Genomic DNA, 21,941 nt, shown 5'->3' on the forward strand with positions numbered 1-21,941 from the left:
TATCGCGGATTTTTCACTGCTTCTGCGGACAATGGGTCTTTTAATTTCTGGTACATGCTTCCTCAGTTGGTTTGCCCAGTTGATTTCATACAAGGGACGCTATTGGCAGATGGCTGAGAAGCTACCCAGCTTACATTTTCTCTTGCGTGGACTTTCTCTGATCCTGACTGTAGGAGGATTAAGCAGGGGGGCTGTTGGCACACCTAGACGATACGGACGCTCGTCTAAAAATGCTGAAAGATTATCTTCACGTTTCTATCTTTTGTGCAGCTGCTTCCTGAAACGACATGCCCGGTGCTTCGCATACTTAAAAGCTCGAAGGGCACGTATTGATTTTTGCTTGAAAAACAAACTCTGTCTCTCTCTCTCTATCTCTTCCTGCTCCTGACGGAGGGGGTGTGAGCTGCCGCCTTCAACAGCTTTGTGCCGGTGCTTCGCATACTTAACAGCAAACAGCCCTATTGATTTGTTTGCTTTTTTTCTCTATCTCTCTGACATCTGCTCCTGACTTGAAGAGGAAGATATGTTTGCATTCTTTTAATTGTGAGACAGAACTGTCATCTCTGTCTTGTCATGGAGCACAGTTTAAACTTTTGAAAAAGAGACAAATGTTTGTTTGCAGTGTTTGAATAACGTTCCTGTCTCTCTACAACCTCCTGTGTTTCTGCGCAAATCTGTTACCCAAGCATGACAATATAAAAATAACCATATAAACATATGGTTTCTACTTCACGGATTTTCTTATTTCGCGGGTGGCTCTGGAACGCAACCCCCGCGATGGAGGAGGGATTACTGTATATATATATATATATATATATATATATATATTTATATATATGAACCCATCACAGAATGAATTATTAAACAGAAGGAAAAGAACTGAATGTATCTCAAGGGTTAACTAAGTATAACTCAAAGCTGAAAGCGGAAGAGGTCCGTGCTTCATTTTAAAGAAGCTACCAGCGTATTTTTCCAAGGTTAAAATGAGGTAAATGAGTAATGAATACCCATTAAAAAAACCGGGATAAACAGATGAGAATGCACATACAACCCTACTATCAAGCAGTGGTAAGATCAATGGGACAATTCAGGTAACGAAGCATAGTGGAATTAGGGGTGGCTTTAGTTGATTGGAGGAGGTGGTAAAGTTCTGCATATTAAGAGTCAAATTATGTGATGTATTAGATGAGGTGATGTAATTATCAAAAGTATAGAAGAAGATGAATGGTTTAATTGATTGCTCAATCCATGGATTGAGACATTTGTGTACAACTCTGTGTTTTGCATTGTCATCTAGGCTCTGTGACAGCTTTCTTTGAAGGTGGAGTAATGTTTTTTTCCACTAAACAGTGTCAAAAAGTAAAAATACTATCAACACAAAAAGCAAGCAATGAAAAAGTAAAAAATACAAAAGTAGTGTAATGAGGAGAAGACCAAACAGTACAAAAGACCAAAATACTGGATCTTTAGGTGGTTCTCAGCAGACCTACACATGAACAAACTCCTGAAAATGAATGGAAGTACAATGAAAGTACAATAAGTCTGCTCTGCTGATTGTCTTGTAAGAGGGTGGTGTATAGTTACTAGTTAATCCAAGCATTGGATCACCTTCTTAAAAAGAACTGAAAACAAAGAACCATAGTTTCAGTTAGGGGCAAATAAACAATCAGGAGCTGTGCTTCGTTTTTTGGCTCTGGCTTTGATGTGTGGTCTGTTCCTCTAGGTACTTACACCCCTGCCTGTTAAATTAGTTTCTGGATGTGTTCTTTAATATTTCCATTTTCTGGTCCTTTTCCTTCACAATAAAAAGAAAAATATCCCAAGTACCTGCATACCTACGGAATTCAGTACATAATGATTTAAAAAATACAGTATATAAACAGTTGATCATTTTGAAATGGCTCTAAAATATTGTCTACTACAGTCTACAATATATTTGACCTTTCGTACTGTAGTTGTATAAAATGTGGCCACTGGGACTCTGCTCTATTCAAGGACCACATTGAACGTGGCACAAATTAAATATTTAATAGCAATAAACTGCTGACTGTGGCTGAAATTATACATTTCTAGTTTTGTCTGACTATAATGGGGAAAAATAGCTTTCCTGAATAGAAATATTTCTTTTCAGGCAATACTTCATTGTCATGCCATACATTTTAAGGCAACCTCTGAATCGTATAATTTTATTAGCAATGACTGCATTAAAAACTGTTTAAAAACTTGAATATCACTCAAAAGGTCACCCCATGACATTTATATATGGATTTTTATTCATTTTAGCTTAGCAGTAGGAAAAAACAAGCTCACACAATAGAAGACATACTGCTTGACATTTCTTCTATGTTCTTGGTATAGACAGTAACTGTTTAGTTACTTATGTTGTTATTTGTAGCTTTTATGAAAAATATCGTTACAGCACTTTCATAACTAGTAGGCACTAAAAGATGGAGGGAGTCGAAAAGAGCAAAGGAAGCATCTGAATAAGTTTTAATAGTAAAATATTTTGGGGATATATAATTAAAGCCTTTTTGTACATACTCCAAGTAAAACACCCTTGTTTTAATATTACCATATACCATATCTAAGCAACATACTGTAGCATAGCATGTTGTGTAATATTACATTATAGCAAGTGGTGCTTTTAGTATTATTACGTTTCCTTTGATTTGTGACTGTTATGTTTAACATAAACATAGCATTCTCAAACCTGCTTTATCCAAATCCACGACACATCCTTCCTCCTCAGCAGCCTTGGACATATGGCAGGAACCAGCCCTGGATGGGGGCCTACCCCCACTCATGCAGGGCCAGACTGGAATCAGCCTATCCTGCCTATCTTTGGGATGTGGAAAGAAGTAAAACACACAATGACACAAAAAGAATTGATAAACTGCATATACCCAGGTGTGGGTTTTGGTCACAGGGTATTGGATATGTGGGGCAGCAGTATTAACCAATGAACCACCCAGATTTTTACATCATGACTTATGTTAATCTGTGAAATTCGCCAAAGCATTTTTCACCTCAAATTTGCTGGGTTTGCCTGTGAATCTGTTTGCTTGAAATTTTCCTACAGCCAGCTTAGAGACACTTTTATTTTTCCCAGAGCCCCATGATGCTTTTTAAGGCCAGCATGATATCATAGAGTTGTAGGAGCCAATGTTAGATTGGACAGTCCCCCATGAGTATATAACGCTGATCCTAGTAGTGGGTGTATGCTCAATTAACTAGTATTCTAAATTAAATTCTTCTTCTGGTATAGATTTAACAAGAACTGTTTTAATAGTACACTAAAAATTAACAGAAAACTTGTGAATACATTTAAACACAAAACACGCATGCAAAAGGAACCTGGAAATGTGTTGGTGTGTTCATGTCATAAAGGTATTGTCATTTTATATGGACTTGTATGTGACCTGTGTGTGCTATGTGAGCTTGCACCTTTAATAGTATTACCCAGAGTACTGTGCAGGTGATGCAAACAGGAAGGAGTGCAGAATCTGTGTGCTTTAGTGTGGCACTTAATTTGTAGCAAGAAAAAGTGCCAGGGAAAAAAAAAACGATCCGTACCTTTTGGTTTGAGAGAAGTGAGTACCTGCTATGGAATCTGTGAGGGCCAAGCCTCAGTGAATTCATGTTTCCTGCTCCTGTTGCCACGGTCTGCAAGAAATTGTACTGCTCTGTTATTCAATGCTATTAATTTTATCTGAGGGAGGCCAGGTGGTTCAGTGGTTAGCACTGCTGCCTCACAGCTCGTGGTACATTTTTTGGCCACAGTAATCAGTCCAGCGCAGTTGGTAGATGCTTCCTTAGCCCTCAGGGACACTTAGACATTTAAAAGATCATTGTGCCATTACAATCCGTTCTAAATGTGTTCAGTGCATCCTTCTCCTTTTCAGTTTATGCAAACTGAGATTAAAAGGTGACACAATTGAAGTGTTAAACATGATGAAAGGAATTAGTACAGTGGATCCTAGCTGTTACTTTAAAATAATTTCTTCAACAAGAACATGGGGACAAGGTTGGAAACTTCTTATCGGCAGATTTTGCACAAATGTTAGAAAGAGTTTCTTCAGCCAAAGAACCAAAGACACGTGAAATACATTACCAAGTAGTTTGCCGGAGAGTAGGACTGTGCAGACTTTTAAATCTCATCTTGTTGTTTTGGACAATCTAGGTGAATAGAATGGATGAGCTTGTTGGACTAAATGGCCAGTTCTCGTCGCAACTGTTGTAATGTTCTAACAGCAAAACACGATGCCATGTAAAAGAAATAAAAAAACAAAACAAATGGCAACCTGGAAATATTAAAATATAAAGACAAAAATGAGTTATGGTGTGAAAAACAAATACACATGAAAAATACATACACAATAACAGATAGCATGCACTAAAACATGAATCATAACAGTACACATAACTTGTGTGTAAAATATCATTCTTTCATATACGATAATGTATATACTTTATTTCTACTAATTATTATTATTACATTAGTTATTTTAAATTTCTTGCTTTTCATGTTTATATTATAATACTATACATTGTTATGTTTTGTTGTCACAATTATGCTTTATCAGCCTGTATGATATTTCATTGTCTCTGCTTGGAGAAAAACCTAATCCTGAGAATTTTAAAATGCACCTCTCTGTAACCTCAAGTCCTTCCAACATCTGCACGCTCCATCAGCACTGGAGAAGTTAGCAGCTGGAGTTCCGTGAGCTCAAAAAAATAACAGACAAGATGGGAGACAGAGAGAGAGCGTCCATAAAATTGCAGCTGCAATCCTGCCAAATTCCAAAGGGATTTTCCAAACAGAGCCTGACATGGATTGCATGTTGAATAATTATTTAATATAAACTAAGTATAAAATTATTCTTTGTGCCATGATTGTTTTTGTTGTTGTTATGTTTCTATAAGGGGTGGCACGGTGGTGCAGTGGTAGCGCTGCTGCCTCGCAGTTAGGAGACCTGGGTTTGCTTCCCGGGTCCTCCCTACGTGGAGTTTGCATGTTCTCCCCGTGCCTGCATGGGTTTCCTCCCACAGGCCAATGACATGCAGATTAGGTGTGTGCTTGGTGTGTGGGTGTGTGTGTGTGTGTGTGCCTTGCATTTGGCTGGTGCCCTGCCTAGGGTTTGTTTCCTGCCTTGCACCCTGTGTTGGCTGGGATTGGCTCCACCAGACCCCCGTGACCCTGTAGTTAGGATATAGAGGGTTGGATAATGGATGGATGTTTCTATAAATAGAGCCAATTTTCCACAGTGCCTTTCCTAATCCATTTTTGGAGCTAACTATTCCTGCTGGATGCAAAACAACACATGAATGGTGACAAGAATGATACCTTTGTCCCTGGAAATATTAGAAAGCAGAGAAAAAAAATCTTTTTAGGGGCTGCTTGAATGTAAAATGTACATAACTGCATACATTTCCCATTCATTATGGAAGTCCGAATTAATTTGATTTTCATTGAGCATTAGTCCATGGGTTCTTAAAAGTACATTAATTGGACTTGACTGCAATTGTGAAGTTTAAATTTTAATAATACATTCAGCGATCAGGGAAACAAGAGAAATGTAATCGGATTTAAAATGCATAAAACTTAAATCGATGCACTGAATGGTGAGCAGTTAACATCTAATAAGCTTGTAAAGTGCCATTTGCTGCAGAAAGGCTGCCACTGGAGACAAATGACAGTCAAAGACAAATGGATCTGATTACCATTAACGTTCATAAAAATTGAACAAAGGTCATGGCAAAAGGGTCACACAAACAAAAATTCACACAAGCAAATGATATGAAGTCTGCTCGCCTCATAAAGCTTGATATCACTACACTGGAGATGCACCAAAACTTTATTTCTGAATGGAAATCCATTTTGGCAATCCAAGCATTAAACATTTTAATGTAGGCACAGATTTGTTTCTCACTGCAAAGACAGCTACAAGGTAAATTGCATCCATCTGTTTCAGGTATATGCTCAAAATTTACAGTAAAGAGGACAAATGCTGCTCAAATGAAATTAGTAGACTCACATCCTCCGCTAAATAAGATTACAAAGCTTCTAAAGCCTTTAGGCACTTCAGACACTTTCTTAATTTGGTAAGGATCACGAATAAGGAACGTGGTGACACTAGTAATTTACAATTACAGTCTCTGTATATAAAGTTGGGAATTTTGTATGTTAAAAGCAATAAGCAAATGTATTACACGCTTGCAGCTACACAAAAGAAAGTTACATTTTAGATCCTTCATAAAGGAATACCAGCACTTAATACAAATTTAATAAGCAAAAGATGCAGAAGCAAGCAAGTGAAAGACAACCTTTACAGTCAAAGATTTATTTAGCAAAAAAAAAACAAGCTCTGTGGTCGAATCTTTTGGCTGAGTTCAGTTTTAAATAAATTATTGACTGAAAGCACAGAAATTCACAAAAAGAAAATTCACTGCTGGTGTCTTTTTGTTTTGGCCCAATGTCCCTGTTTGCTCTTTGATAAAACTATATTTTGTGGAAGAGCAAAGAAAGTTGGCTTCATTCCCTTGCAGCAGCCACACCAAAGGTGTCCCAGCATGGAACTGTTAATCATGTAGAGATTCAAGCAATAGTGGCCAAGAGTCAGATAATGGTTATTGGAAAAAAAAAAGTACTGGCATAGTGGGGAGATGAATCCCCGCCAGGGGTCGAGAGGCATTAAAGGACTCAGGCTGTCGATGTAGCTTTGCATGAAATAACATTTCAGCTACAAGTAGATAAGATATTATGCATCATGGAAATATAAGCATAAAATAATAACTCTAAGAGTTTGTGTTTGTATATATATATATATATATATATATATATATATATATACATATATATATATATACTGTATGTACAGTATATAGTCACACACGTGCACTTAGGAGGCAGTCAACAAGCCCTGAGGTGAATGAAATATTGCGAGACAAGAGGTTGATATGCTGTACTAACGCCTCTCTCTCTCTTTCATCAGACAAAAAATATCTCACCTTCCACACTTCCGGGTTCTTATTAGTGATAGGAAAATTGATTTTATTTCACTAATTGAAACGTGGCTTAGCTCTGATGGTGCGGCTGTTTTTAATCGAATCTGCGCCTCCGAATTACAGCTTTGCTCATGCGGATCGCCAAGGTAAGAAAGGCGGCGGTTTAGCAAACATTTACTCAAGCCGGTTAAAGTGTAAAGATGTCAGTTTTGGTAAATTCAAGTCCTTTGAGTATCTTGCTGTTGTTATTCATGGAGTTTCTCATTCTCTAGTATTGTCCGTGTATAGACCTCCTAAATACAATGCGTCTTTCTTTGAGGAATTCTCAGACTTGGTGTCAATTGTAATTACGAACTATGACACGTTCCTAATAGTCGGTGACTTTAACTTTCATATTGATAATCAGTGTGACCTGAAAGTAAAAGAATTCATGAACCTCCTGGACTCTTTTGATTTGAGCCAGTTAGACTTAGTAATTACTAAAGGACTAAAAGTTGATGTGAAGCAGATCATTGATATTGATCTATCAGACCATTTTCTCTTACTATTTATTATAGAAATAATGATAGAAAATATTCACGAGAAGCATATTGTTAAAAAACGCTTCTTTGATTCATCAGCAGCTTCAAAATTTACAAACATTCTAAGCAACCAGTCCGTTTGTAGTGCTTACTACAATAGTGAGAATAATGTAAATAGTAAGGTGGAAAATTTTAATACTAAGGTGAGAGCTGATGCTGACATAGTCGCACCTGAAAAGATAGTTAAAAAATGTTCTAGCATTGTTATACCATACTTTTGGAAGACCCAAAGAGTGTCTGATCTAAAGAGAACATGCCGGAGAGCTGAACGTAAATGGAGAAAAACTAAACTGATTGTCCACTGTGAAATATTGAAGGTTAAAATAACAGAATACAACAACACAGTCCATCTTGAGAGGCGCTGCTATTTCTCTAAGATTATAAATAACAATGCTAGTAATCCCAGAGTCTTATTGTCTACAATTGATCGTCTGCTAAACCCAGGTCACTCAATGGAATGTCTCCGAAATACTTCTACTGAAACTTGTGAGGCTTTTGATGTATTTTTTAATCAAAAAATTAATGATATTAGAAATAATATAGTACATCTCCCCTAATACTGATCCTCTTAAACCTCTTTTGTCCATTATAAACAAATTAAACTCTTTCACCAGGATAGATATACCTGATTTATGTAAAATAATTTCTCAGCTGAGAATTTCTCACCTGCGTCCGTGACCCAATACCAACAAGTCTGTTTTAAAGAAGTATCGGGCATGCTAATTAATAGTTTTCTTCACATAGTAAATTCATCATTAGATACGGGGGTCTTCCCAGAAGGTCTTAAGACTCCTGTAGTTAAACCACTGCTCAAGAAAAATAATCTTGACTTCTCTGCTTTTGAATATTTTAGACCTGCCTTTCTTAAGTAAAATTCTAGAGAAGGCAGTCATTATGCAGCTTAATGATCACCTCAGTAAACATGCCATTCTTGCCATTTCCGTTGGGTTTCAGAACAAATCACAATACAGAAACTGCACTCATTAAAGTAGTAAATGACTTGCGGGTAAATGCAGACAGAGGCCGTTTATCTGTTCTCATCCTTTTAGACCTGAGTGCCGCATTTGATACCATTGATCACGATATTCTTAGAAATCGCCTTAATCAATAAGTGGGCATCTCTGGCTGTGCCTTAAATTGGTTTGGATCCTACCTGGCAGGTAGAAAATTCTTTGTTAGTTGTGGTAATTATACTTCAAAGACACATGATATTCTATATGGTGTTCCACAGGGCTCTATCCTGGGTCCGCTGCTCTTTTCAAACCTCGGACGTCAGCGTCAGAGATGAAACCCCTTTACGCTGCGCCACAGCGTGTGGTTCATTTATTTGACAGCCTGTAGGTCCGGAGTAATTACATTCATTGCATTCGTAGTCTGAGTCCCGACCTGAATTGTATGGGAGGTTTGATCCCCAAGAGGGGAGCAGTAGAGTGTACGCCTGATGAGCCCAAATGAGGGTGAAACACGTGTCGCGTACTCATTGCATTATTTGACAGTAAACTATGCAATATATATATATATATATATATATATATATATATATATGTATATATATATATATTGTGAGGGATTGCCAGCCATACAGTCCGGCCAATACCCCCAGGCCACCAGATGGAGCCCTCCCTGCAACATGGAGGTGCCCCGAATTCCAGCAGGGCCTCATGGACCTTGGAGTTTTAATGCACAGCCCTGCTGGATACCATGGGGGCCGCCAGGAGTTGCTACAGGGAGGCCCAGGGATTTATGCTTTCCATATAGCCCGGAAGTATTTCCAAGTCACGGGAATGGAAGAAATGATATACTTCTGGGCTGAAGAAAAGGAGAGGTTTTTATCTGACCCGGAAGTGATAGAAAGTCACATGGACTGAGGGACAGAACCACTTCCGGGTCAAGGACTATAACAGGATTGTGGGAAATCGGAAATCCCAGACGTTGAGCTGAGCTGGGAGGAATGGTGGCAACGTGTCTTGGAGTGAGGAGGATTATTGCTTATTGATTGTGTTTGAGTATTGTGGAGAAGAGGGTGCTTTGTGCACTTTATTATTATAATAAATATTCATTTTGGACTTTTATCTGGTGTCTGACGTCTGGTCTGAGGGTTCAAGGGGTCACGGGGACCCGTAAACTGTCACAATATATATATATATATATATATATATATATATATATATAGTCACACATGTGTGCTTGGGAGTCAGCTTAAGGGCTCTGGTGAAGGTAGTTACCCTCCAAAGCAAGGGTTGACGCTGTTTCCTAATGCCTTTTCTCTTCCTCTCTCTGCAGAATGGAAGACTACCACCTATGACATCATTTCTGTTGTCCGCCCTCCTGGACCCACCACTTCTTGCCTGGAAGTCATATGACCAGCAGTTCAGCCATCTTGAGCCACTTCTATTAGGGACTCCAGTCTGAAAAGACTACTCTGCATTTACTGTGTGCTTTATTTCTTTTTTTCTTTGTTTTTTTTTTCCCTGTAATTATACGGGGTCACCTGGGTGGTGCCCCAACCGACTCATGTTGTTATGTCTACTTTTACTATATACTGTATATATTCTGAATTGGTACAATCCCAAAGCATTCTGACTTGGCTTAATCCATATTGTATTAAATTAGATTGCCAGAATTGCAGTAGAGCATATTTTGATTTGATTTATTCAATATTATTTTAATATACTTACTATATTTTTTGTATATTTTAGTGTATTTTTATACTTTGTTATTATTTATGAGAATACCTTTTGAAAATGTCCTAAGTCAATCAAGTTTATCTCATTGACATTTTGTCAATTAACATTCTTGTTGTTATACTTTTCTCTCGTCATTTTTCATGATGTAATCACCACGCTGTTTTTTGTAGGCTGTGATTCCCCAGTGTCCCTACCTTAGGCTCTAGCAGGAACTTGGGGGACATGAAGTATCAGAATCGAGAGTCAATGGAACAGTAAGGGAGGCAGACACAGGTGATAGATAGATAGATAGAAGGTGTCCTCTGAATTTAATGGATGTTTTGTCACATTGCGTGAAGTATAAACCTGGCCTTAGGCACCTTACTTTCAGCTGATGATCTTGACTAGGGCTTATTTTAGGGGTAGGGCTTATATTACAGAGTGGTCTGAAAATCATGCTAGGGCTTATTTTCGGAGTAGATCTTATTTTCAGGGAAACACCATAAATTGTTAGCAAATAGAAAATGGCCCCATGTCTGCTGGATGAGTGTGTGGACCCCCGTTAGGGGTTGCTACAGCGGATCATCTTTTTCCGTATCTTCCTGTCCTCTTCATCCTAATGCTTGCCCTGATGCCCTCATATGCCCTATGATTCACATTGGAGTTATTACACTCCAGCTATGCTAGCATGAGTGTCATATGATAAATTTGAATAAAATAATTGGGTTTAAGTTAGTTTTAGTTTAAACCCACACACTACTTAAGTCATTTCAGGCACCATATGAGTACTATATAAATGTAATGAATTATTATTATTATTACTTCTTTCTAACATTTATCCAAGACTCCAGTTGAATAGTTAATCTCATGTCACATCCTCACGGACCCTGATTACTTCATTCAAGGTTATTTGCCTATTGAGTTGTACATAAAGTAGAATTTTCTTGCGAAAATTAAAATAGCTTTTACTTGTGGTTGTTATGTCAATGTGCAGATTTCTCAAAGTGTTCACTGCACTGAAAGATTATGGAAAGCATCTGTTAATTTCAGTGACAAAGTTACAGGGCACTTGATCAATGAAGCATCTGATCTCCATTTCCATTCACTTCAGTTCAGACAGCAGAGACCCCTAAACCTGACATCTTGTGATTTATCAATATTTGTGCAAAATCGGTGTCCTCATTCAGCTATTCACCTGCAGCATTTTGTTTTTTTAAATGTTTTAAGTCTCATTAACAGTTGAACCCATGGTAATAATCAAGCTGATTCTTATGATTCCATAAGAGTTCACAGCAAGTAACAAATGTCAGCTTTGCTTTTCTCAGCTGGTGAGACCATCCATACACAGCGGTGACTGTAAACGTCTTTATCTGGAGAAGTAAGACCAGCAAAAATTGATTTTACGTGAAGAGTGACAGAAAGTGAGTTTGTACTAATAGACTTGCTCAGCTGGTGTTAGCAAATAGAAAATTATCTTGTCTTGATTTATCTAAGCACATGTAGTAATCACAGGATTATACTGTACTTGCATTAGTGCCTTATGGCACATCTGAATAAAATAACAACAGGAAAGATTTATAGCAGGCATACTCCTGAAGATCGGCTTTCTTATCTGGTTGCCTAACCATACCGGAGGCCACGGTAAGAAACTTGACAATATTTTCTGTGAACACAAAAAACATCTGAATGTCTAACAAGAAGGTACAAAAAAAACAGGCAACTGAGAATGGGTACAGCCCAAGAACTTTAGTGCCACATTAAGGTTTAGGTCTACCATGGAGTCGGAAATTATTCAGAGCCCTTTACTTTCTGCACATTTTATTTAATTTTAAATGAATAAAATTAAAGGTTATATAATTTTATAAGTTTATATAAATGAGAGATTTCAGTTTTTGATTTTAATACAAATGCAAACATGTCTGAAAATATGTTTTCACTTTGTCATTATGGGTTATTAACCGTAGATCGATGGACTAAACTAGCACATTTACCTATTTAAAATGAACAGCACAATAAATTGTTCAGAAAGTGTTTGAATAGCTTCTGAAGGCATTGTAGATAATAGAGTAACTAGACTGCAGTTCATATTTTAAAAAGTCAGATTGCAAAGCAATATGACACAAAAAAGAATATCAGCTGTTAAAACCTGTTGGAGAAACACAGAAGAAAGTAAGGATGAACCTAAATGTTGTGCTTCTATAAACTACAGAAATCTAAGCATTCTCCATTAACCCTCGGTTCCCTTTTTTCTATAGACAAAGCTTTGTGCTGGTAAAGACAATGCCTGTTTTTGGAGCATCTAGAAGCCACAATTATGATGCCAAGATGATATTCACAACAGAACACAAACCTTTGCTGTGCTGCCTCTGAGAATAACCCTTCTATGTTAATCATCTCTGATTCTTGGGAATTTGTTTCACTAGGAGTCCAGCAGTTATGGCAACTGCTTTATTTAACTACATGACTCACTGAATTAAAGGATGTCACATTTCACTGACTGACTTGTTTTTTTTATTTTCTGAAAGAGCTGAAAAAATTAGATACTCCAGGTGCTTGCAAAATATTTACATCTAGATAGATAGATAGATAGATAGATAGATAGATAGATAGATAGATAGATAGATAGATAGATAGATAGATAGATAGATAGATAGATAGATACTTTATTAATCCCAAGAGGAAATTCACATACTCCAGCAGCAACGTACTGATAAAGAAAATATTAAATTAAAGAATGATAACAATGCAGGTATACAGCCAGTCAATAACTTTGAATAATGTTAACGTTTACCCCCCCCCCCTCCCCTCCCCCGGGTGGAATTGAAGAGTCGCAAAGTGTGGGGGAGGAACGATCTCCTCAGTTTGTCAGTGGAGCAGGACAGTGACAGCAGTCTGTCGCTGAAGCTGCTCCTCTGTCTGGAGATGATACTGTTCAGTGGATGCAGTGGATTCTCCATGATTGACAGGAGCCTGCTCAGCGCCCGTCGCTCTGCTACGGATGTCAAACTGTCCAGCTCCATGCCTACAACAGAGCCTGCCTTCCTCACCAGTTTGTCCAGGTGTGAGGCGTCCCTCTTCTTTATGCTGCCTCCCCAGCACACCACTGTATAGAAGAGGGCGCTCGCCACAACCGTCTGATAGAACATCTGCAGCATCTTATTGCAGATGTTGAAGGACGCCAGCCTTCTAAGGAAGTATAGTAGGCTCTGTCCTTTCTTACACAGAGCATCAGTATTGGTAGTCCAGTCCAATTTATCATCCAGCTGCACTCCCAGGTATTTATAGGTCTGCACCCTCTACACACAGTCACCTCTGATGATCACGGGGTCCATGAGGGGCCTGGGTCTCCTAAAATCCACCACCAGCTCCTTGGTTTTGTTGGTGTTCAGTTGTAGGTGGTTTGAGTCGCACCATTTAACAAAGTCCTTGATTAGGTTCCTACACTCCTCCTCCTGCCCACTCCTGATGCAGCCCACGATAGCAGTGTCGTCAGCGAACTTTTGCACGTGGCAGAACTCCGAGTTGTATTGGAAGTCCGATGTATATAGGCTGAACAGGACCGGAGAAAGTACAGTCCCCCTGCGGCAATCCTGTGTTGCTGACCACAATGTCAGACCTGCAGTTCCCGAGAGGCACATACTGAGGTCTGTCTTTAAGATAGTCCACGATCCATGCCACCAGGTATGAATCTACTCCCATCTCTGTCAGCTTGTCCCTAAAGAGCAGAGGTTGGATGGTGTTGAAGGCGCTAGAGAAGTCCAGAAACATAATTCTTACAGCACTACTGCCTCTGTCCAAGTGGGAGAGGTATCGGTGTAGCATGTAGATGATGGCATCCTCCGCTCCCACCTTCTCCTGGGATGTGAACTGCAGAGGGTCGAGGGCGTGATGGACCTGTGGCCTCAGGTGGTGAAGCAGCAGCTGCTCCATTGTCTTCATCACATGTGACGTCAGGGTGACAGGCCTGAAGTCATTCAGCTCACTAGGACGTGATGATACCTTTGGGACTGGGGTGATACAAGATGTTTTCCAAAGCCTCGGGATTCTCCCCTGTTCCAGGCTCAGGTTGAAGATGCGCTGTAGAGGACTCCCCAGCTCCAATGCACAGGCCTTCAGCAGTCATGGCGATACTCCATCTGGACCCGCTGCTTTGCTGGCACAAAGTCTCCTCAGCTCTCTGCTTACCTGGGCTGCTGTAATTGTGGGTTGGGGTAAACTCTCATCTATGCTGGTATCAGCATAAGGATGGGTGGAGGGTGCAGTACTCCGAGGTGAAAGTGGGTTAGGGTGGTCAAACCTGTTAAAAAAGTTGTTCATCTGGTTTGCTCTCTCCACATCTCTCTCAATGGTGGCACCCCGCTTCGAGCTGCAGCCAGTGATGATCTTCATCCCATCCCACATTTCCTTCATACTGTTATTCTGCAACTTCTGCCCCAGCTTTCTCCTGTACTGCTCCTTCGTCGCCCTGAGCTGGACTCGGAGTTCCTTCTGCACGTGATTGAGCTCATGCTGATCACCGCCTTTAAAAGCCCTTTTCTTCTGGTTCAAAAGGCCCTTGATGTTACTTGTAATCCATGGCTTGTTGTTAGCATAGCAGCGTACTGTTCTTACTGAAACTACAATGTCCATACAGAAGTTGATGTAGTCATTAGTGCAGTCAACAACCTCCTCAATGTTCTCACTATAAGATCCCTGCAGGATATCCCAGTCCGTAGTTCCAAAGCAGTCTCTCGGAGCCTGCTCTGCCTCAGGGGACCACTTCCTGAATGAGCGTGTGGTTGTAGGTAGGACACTCACTCTGGGTTTGTAGTGAGGCTGAAGCAGAACCAGGTTATGGTCTGCTTTCCCAAGCGCAGGCAGCAGGGTGGCGCTGTATGCATCTTTAATGTTTGCATACAGTAGGTCAATAGTCCTATTTCCCTGGGTGTTACAATCCACATACTGGGAGAAGGCAGGCAATGTTTTGTCTAGCGTTACATGGTTGAAGTCTCCAGCAATTAGCACAAGCGCCTCGGGGTGTTGTGTTTGTAATTTAGCCACATCAGAATGGATGATGTCACCCGCTATCTCCACGTCTGCCCGAGGGGGGATATATACAGTAACAACAATGACGTGTCCAAACTCTTTGAGCAAGTAATAGGGACACAGACTTACGGCCAACAGTTCAATGTCCCTGCAGCAAGTGGAGATTATAATGTTAACATGTCCAGATTTACACCACCTTGTATTGACATAGAGAGCTAGACCTCCTCCTTTGTGCTTCCTGCAGGTTACTTGTGTCTCTGTCCGCTCTAACTGTGCTAAACCCGGGTAGCTCCACGTTAGCATCTGGGATGTTAGTTGTTAGCCACGTTTCACAAAAACATAACAAACTGCATTCTCTGTAGGTCCTGACATTTTTCACCAGCGTATCCAGTTCGTCGATTTTATTTGGTAGTGAGTTCACATTTTCCAGGATCACAGAAGGCACCGAAGGCTTGTAGCGCAACTCTCTCGCTAAACGCTTGGCTTTTATCTTAGCACCGGCTCTGCTGCCACGATACCGAATTCTTACCTCATCAGGTAAATAGGGAACCACGCCGGCGCGAGCATTTGTTCTCAGCGCTTGAAGTTGACTACTTGAATGGACAAGTCTTGGCGTGTGAAAATCCATCTCCAAGTAGTAAAAAGTAGTAAAAAGTGTCCTAGGAATGAATCCATATAAAAGAAAGTGGTAGGAGTTAACAGTGAAATAGAAAAAGGTAGAAAAAATAAAGTCATACACAACGCTACTGGAATAGCTGCCACTCACGGCGGCGCCTGAGTCAACATATAACAAATAAAAAGGTTTATTTGTTGAAAAAACAAAAAGTTCCCTAGAGAAATTATAAAACAAATGTACAGAAACACAGCAATAATTAATTAAAATGAAAAACAAACAAAATTTTTTTAGAAATTACATTTACCACATGGCACACAAACTAACAAAATCTTAAAAACCAAAAGAAAAAAAATCAATCGCCTTTGTAACAAACTCCGAAGAATCAACCTTAAGTAAAATGAATGCTTAGCTTGCTTTCTCCCTCCCTTTCCAAAAAAAGCCTGGCTCACCCTCTTTATTCCTCTGCCTTCAAATCACCCTGCAGCCATCTTGATTCATAGTATATTGGCCTTCTGGTCTGAACTGAATTAGCCCCTTGGTTGGTGAAAAGAGCAGTTTTTATCTTGGGTCAGCTATCACCTGACCTGAGTCTAACACCCCTCTCCCTTCCTGGTCACCCACCTAACCTCAACGATATCTTTGCCGATTGCACCACATGTGCACCTAAGTTGCCAACACTCTGCAGAACCCTGCATTAGGTTTGTCCCGTATACCTGCGAAAGGCATCTGCAATATGTTACTTACTTATGTTGCAGCACTGTAATTTCCAAACACCATGGTCGCACCAGAAGACCACCGGGACAAAGCACAATGGGCAGCAGGCACGTGTCTCCACTCAAAGGCTCTTTGAATGAAAACACGCGACACCCAGTCCAATCCAAGCCCAACAACACATGGCCGCCCCACATGTGTACCCAGGGAACAACTGAACGCGTGCCCTTTTTCTTTTATTATAAGGACGGTACCTGCAAAGAATTAAATATAATTGGAGCAAAGTGCTTTTAAATGTTCTCATTGTGAGGCGTTTTCTCGTAAGGGGTTTTCATGAAAGGTTTAATGGCTCTAACATGTTGTCAATGACAGTGAAACTTGTTGCTAGGTATATAGGCTGATGATAATAACATTTGGTTCAAAGCACACACATACTAAAAAGGTGGATTTTTAATTAAATAACCAAGAGACGGAAAAAACAAAAAGAAAAGTCCGAGTTCAGGAAACAGTCAAGAGGTCAGTACACAGAGAAATAACTAGAAAGTCAGAATCGTAAGAACAGGAATCAAAGTCAGATAGATAAATACAAATCAAAAATCCCAAAGCACTATCTTGGATCACCTAACTAACACCAGTCAGAAGTTGATTTTTTGAAGTGTTTCTTTCCTTAGTAAATACAAGGTCTCTGCTCATAGCACATCGCCGTCTCTTATAGTCCCCACCTCATGATGTCAATAAGTAAACATGCGACAGGGCTGTTTTAACGTATGGGCACAATGTGCACTGGCCCGGGGCCCACAGTGTTTCTGATGCCTATGTATGTTTCTGTTTTGCAATCATTGCTATCAAAAAAAGGGCCCCAGCACACTACTTTGCCCGGGCCCATGATGCTGTTAAGATGGCCCTGGCAATGGAAACTGTCAGTAATAAACAACATTGCTCCTAAGTTACAAAATGTTCGGGCCCAATAAATGTTGAAAATGGCAACATGGTGATGTCACCTCCATAACAATACAATTTATCAACACACAGTTTCCAAAACTGGATGACAGTAGTAGAGGTAGAAGCAATAGTATTGTCATATTTGGATCACTTCTTCTAAATCATAGAACTTCTGGGAACAATCCTACAAAGATTTTATAATGTAAGAGTTTGAAGAATTTCAGTAGGATTTCCCAAAAATTCTAGAAGTGCATATATATACATTGTCATATGTGGCATTTTCAAGGTTCCGGAGAAGTCAGCAGTGCCACTCTGAACTAAGATGGGGTGCCATCTTTAACAATCTGTCCTTTGTCCCACAGTTCAGAAGGACATTTTCCTGGGGACATCTGACATAACCGTTGTACTAACTATGGAAGTGTGACCGCTTCAAGAAGTCCACCATAAAACTCAGAAGGTTACCTTTAAGAGGTAAAAAATATGATATGTACAGTAAGTAAATCTTACATATGATCCCGAAATACAGGATGGCTGCATTTTAAGTCTAAAGATACAGCAGGAATTTACCATTTGCAGAAGACATTTTGTCCATGTCAGAAACACTGCCTGTGTTGTTAGCAAAAGATGAAGTCAAAGCTTTCTTAAGTAGAATTCATACTGTTCTTAATTGTTACCTACTGTTTAAGAATAGAATCCAGAGATTCTGTTCACAGTACACGAGTACAGGCTCTTATGACGTGGAGTTTTTCAAAGGTTACAAAAAGCCATTTCAGAAGAATGAATACTGCAGTGCCAGTTGGAGAAGTGCTCAGGCTTGACTACCAAAACTAATATTTTTTTTCCCCAATTCAAAGTGATGAAAGACAAAATTAGACAAAAACACACTGTGAGGCTGCTTTTGTGCATTTTGAGTGACAGTTAATGAGTACAGCTCTTTTTGATGTAGGCAATGTTTGCAAGAGACCAGGAAGTAAAATATAAATCAATGAACAAAAGTTGCTTGATACCTCTGGATAACACATAATAAAATTTGAACTGTACAATTCATTATTAGACCTTTCTCTGTAAGTGTGCTTTTCAAATATTTGACTTCCCATTGAAATGCAGTATTTGAATGCATTGTATATGAAGTGTATTCTGACAGGTTTCAGGACATGGGCGCTGTCCTAAAAAAGTGGAAGCCACACTTGTGACAGGACAGTCCCTAAGAGCGCCACTGTGAGTAGACAGAGGTAAGCAGAGCTTAGCAATCCTTGTAAACTAAACTAGTGTCCTAGAATGGAGCACTACAACAAGACAGAGAGAGTGTTATGACTGGAGAAAAACAATCATATTGCGGTACAAATAAAAAGCATGAACAAAGAGATGAAGGCAAAAAGGGGCAAACAAAGAAGAACAAAGAACAAAACAAGAAAAGACAAAAACCAAAGCCAAAAGATGCAAGAGAAATATTAAAGCAAATGGATTCCTTACTCCTTAAAAGATTCCTTCTTGTTTTTTTTTGTTTTTTTTTTAATATTTTTATTTTATTAATTTTCATTATAATCATTCCATACAAACAGATCAATTTATAACCCAACAAATTTGAAAACAAATCAAACCCCACCCCTGAGAAGGAGAGCTTAGCTAAAGGAAAATTGCTTAAGGCTTTTTAATAAGGCAACATTAAACAAAAGAAGGGGAGAAGTAAATATCTATATAAATAAGAGATGGAGAAGGGAGTTAAATGCAATAATAATTATTTCTCTTATTCTAAAATAATACTGATTAAATCCTGCCAAGTTTTGAAAAAAATTTGTACAGATCCTCTAACTGAAAATTTGATTTTTTCCAATTTCAAATAATATAAAACATCGGTTTCCCACTGACTTATAAGAGGAGAATTAGGATTCTTCCAATTTAACAAAATAAGTCTGCGTGCCAAGAGTGTAGTGAATGCAATCACCGTTTGCTTGTCCTTCTCCAATTCAAGTCCATCTGGAAGGACACCAAACACAGCTGTTAGTGGGTTAGGAGGGATTGTGATACTATGGCTGTCTGAGAGGCACTTAAAAATTTTTGTCCAAAATGATGTTAGTTTGGTGCAGGCCCAGAACATGTGACCCAGTGAGGCAGGAGCTTGGTTGCAGCGCTCGCAGGTTGGATCCTGGCCTGGAAACATTTTGGACAGTTTTAAGCGAGACAGATGAGCTCGATATATAATTTTTAGTTGAATAATTCTATGCTTTGCGCATATAGAACTCGAGTGAATTCTCTGCTTTGCTACCTTCCACTCCTTTTCTGATATATTGATTAAGAGATCTTCTTCCCAATGTCCTCTTGGGTCTTTGAAAGGTAGGGACTCTAATAAGATTTTATATATTGCGGAAATAGTGTTTGTTTCCTCGGAATTGAGCAGTATTTTTTCCAGCATTGTGGAGGGTGCAAGGTGGGGGGAAATCGGGCAATTTCTGTTTAACAAAATTTCTAATTTGAAGATAGTAAAAGAAATGTGTAGCTGGGAGGTTAAATTTTGAACGTAATTGTTCAAAAGATGTAAATATGTTGTCAATATAAAGATCTCTGAGCATTTTAATCCCAAAACTTTTCCAGGTATTAAAAACTGGATATACTTGCGAAGGTTGAAAGAGGTGGTTCCCTTGCAGAGGTGCCACTGATAAAAGATTTTCCATCTTAAAATGCTTCCTAATTTGGTTCCATATTCTGAGTGAGTAAAGCACAATTGGGTTATTAGTATATTTGCGATAACTTTCATTTATTGGAGAGCAGAGCAGGGAATATAAAGAAGTACTACAGGATTTTACTTCTATTGCAGACCAAGCCTGTGTATGTGCATTTATTTGTGTCCAGGTTTTTATGGCTTGTATGTTTGCTGCCCAGTAATAAAACTGAAAATTAGGTAAAGCCATGCCACCTTCTGCCTGAGGTCTTTGTAGGGTCGCTCTTCGGATACGTGGGTGTTTTGAGTTCCAAATGAATGAGGTTATTATTGAATCTAACTGTTTAAAAAACGATTTATTGATATATATTGAAATGTTTTGAAATAAAAAGAGAAGTTTAGGAAGGATATTCATCTTAACAATGTTAATTCTTCCGGCTAGAGTGAGAAGATTCCTTCTATAAATACATAACTAGTTTGCAAGAGAGTTTGCTTGGATTTACCGTATATACTCGTGTATAAGTTGGGTCTTGAAACCCGAAAATTGATCATAAAATCAGACCCTGACTTATACATCCGTTCAAAAATACAACACTTAATTTTTTTTTTTACATCTTCTTGCTTCCTCCAATCTCACATCAGTTTCTCAGACACATCGAATTTTATTGCAGCAGCACAGTTACTAATTTATTAATTTATTGGATTTTCTTCTGATCAAACGCTCCATCGTAGACAAGGGATGCTCTTACGATAAAGGTGTATAAGGGTGTGAGATACAACAAACACAAATCAGTGCAAACGTAGCTTCGGAATAGCTTGGGTATTACTGTGTGGTCACGAAATCACAATGCATAGAAAAAAAAGACAGTGTGCTCCATGCTTACTCTCCCAGGTAAGGAAGCTTAGTAGGGTCACGGAGAAGAAAAAAAAATACGGATACAGTGAAGAAAGAAAAAGTATATGTCGAGAATGAAGTCGAAGAGAGTAAATCAGTTTAATAAGCATTGTAACAAAAGGCGCTATATAGGCACCTGACCCGACACAGATTCACACTGGAGGCACATATAAAATAAATAAACTTTTATTTTTCTTCACCTATGGGGCACATCTTCCCCATAATCCCCACAGGCACAACACAAACACACCAAAACACCACACTCCTCTCTTTCTTCCACCACCACTCCTCCTAGGCAACCTTGTCCTCCTCCAGTCGACTCTGGCCGCTGAGTGGTGGTCGCCTCCTCCTTTTATTCGGCACCCGGAAGTGCTCCAGGTGCTTGATTGACGACATCCGGCTGCACTTCTGGGTGTGGCGAAACCAATGCCCAAAAGGGTCCAGCAGCTCCTGCTGCAGCACCCCCTGGTGGCACCTGCTGAACCCAACAGGGCTGCACAACACTCCAACCCCCAAGCCCTGGGGGAGTCTGAGGCACCGCTGCAACCCAGGGAGGCTGCCATCTAGCGTCCGGGGGAGATACTGGGTTTTCCATCCTTGATCCCCTGGAACATATGCTGGAGGAGCGTCCCGGCCGGGCATGGGCCCCGGCCACCTGCCACAGCATGTACCAAGTAACATGGGTCAGGGAACACTTTAATTTGCTTTATGACGCAGTTTGAAAAAATCTAGTAAATTAAACATTGATTTTAAAATGACTTTCATGATTTTCTACTTTAATAACAAAATAAATGAAAATGAAGTCAACATGTCGACTTTAATCTTGACATAAACATCAAGA

The sequence above is a fragment of the Erpetoichthys calabaricus genome, chromosome 8 (genome assembly GCF_900747795.2).
Source record: "Erpetoichthys calabaricus chromosome 8, fErpCal1.3, whole genome shotgun sequence".
NCBI classification, from domain to species: Eukaryota; Metazoa; Chordata; class Cladistia; order Polypteriformes; family Polypteridae; genus Erpetoichthys; species Erpetoichthys calabaricus.